Source organism: Lactuca saligna, chromosome 2 (assembly GCF_052625555.1).
Source record: "Lactuca saligna cultivar CGN05327 chromosome 2, ASM5262555v1, whole genome shotgun sequence".
NCBI classification, from domain to species: Eukaryota; Viridiplantae; Streptophyta; class Magnoliopsida; order Asterales; family Asteraceae; genus Lactuca; species Lactuca saligna.
In genome coordinates this window covers 126,206,912-126,208,862 of record NC_136418.1, presented here as the reverse complement: position 1 = coordinate 126,208,862, position 1,951 = coordinate 126,206,912, and positions in this window count along the sequence as shown.

Here is a 1,951-nt window from a genome sequence, read left to right as displayed (position 1 = left end):
AAACCATAGGGACCATCCGTGTAATTTACCCTTAGATCAATGTGAGCAAAACGATATACACGTGATCTTCATGTTCATGCCAACTATTATAATTAGTGTGTCATATTATAATTATAGGGTCTGTCGCTAAGGATATTTAAAATAGAAAAAAAAAAAAAAAAAAAAAAAAAAAAAAAAAACTTTTTTATTTTTAATTTTTTAACTTATAGTTTAATTACCGGTACAAAACTTGAAATAAGTTGTTTATGAAAAAATCACATACAAACATTAATTTTAACTTTATATAAATGTGAAACCGAAAATAAATTGAAAATCTAATTAAATAAACTTAGCCAAGCACCCTCTTAACCCTCTTAGTGTACCTAAGTTTTAAATTAGCCTATTTTTGTCTAAATTTCTATAACAAGATGAGCAAAGAGATAAATTGATTTTTTCTTTTATCTTTTTATTTATTCATTTTAGATTAAATAACGGCATACAATATAGTTTTATAATTTTTTATGATCTAGTATTAGAAATGACAAGTTAGTTTTTTTCATGTTAAGTAGCATAAATAAGATTATATATGATTATATGTGAAATTCATCTACACAAAAATTATAAAAGATATATGTTTGTATATAAAGTTTATTTAAACAAAATATACAATATAAACATGTTTTCATTTTAAACCCACTTAAATAAAAACTAGAATACAATTACTATTGAGCGATTAACAACTTCATGCTCTTACGGTCGTGAGTTAAGTTGCAAATAATCTTGTATGACTCTTTTGTAGCTTAACTTAGAGACAACATTTTCTCAAATATTGGGAAGCTATAGAAATCTATCTAGAAGTTGTAAGTATTTTCTAAAGTTTTGGTTCTTTTCATTTTCAAAACATATTTAGATTTTCATAAGAACCTCTCTCTCTCTCTCTCTCTCTCTCTCTCTCTCTCTATATATATATATATATATATATATATATATATATATATATATATATATATATATATATACACTAGCCGTTTACCCGCGCAAAGCGACGGACGAAAAATAGTTTGTTTCGACAATTAATTTTCTTTTCGATAGAGAATGATTATTTTCAATTCAAACATTAGTTTGTTTTAGGAAACATGTCATATTAAAAATAAAGAAAATTCATAAAATAACCAAATTATAGGGTGTTAAGTATTTATTTGGATGAAAATAGATCTGGTCAAAATCTTGGAAGAGAAGATTTATAGGCGTTTGTTTAAATTTTAGTATTATTTTATTAGTGATTAGTTGTACAATTAGCTTAATAATTTGGACGTCTTAAAAAAATATTATTATTTTATTCAATCTATTTTTAGAAATAGTGGGATTTGTTTTATAAGATAGTAAAGATATATATATATATATATATATATATATATATATATATATATATATATATATATATATATATATATATAGAGAGAGAGAGAGAGAGAGAGAGATTTAGGTTCAAATATTTCTCACATTTATTGTGTGTTAGAATACACCAAAAAGAATTTAGTAAAAATTAAATTATTATTGAATCTAATAGAGATAAATATTAAATGATATACATAATTATGATTCATTTTTTATGGAAACTAATTAAATTCATCATTAATATCATCAATAATATTCTTTCAGAATGATCTCTTATCTAGGTTTTAATGTATGATTCGTATTTTGTTTCATGACCCACTTACTCAAAATACAACAAAGTTGTATGGAACATGGAAAATGTGAGTGTACTCTAGTAGCATGAAAGTTTATTCTAGAAGAATGAGAGTATATTATAACAGAATTAGAGTGTATTCTAGTAGAATACACTCTCTTTCTTCATATTCCATGCAATTTTGTTATATTTTAAGTGAGTGGATCCATAAACAAAACACAAACTCATACATGAAAACATAGATACAGATTCATTCTGAAAAAATGTTATTGCTGACATAAA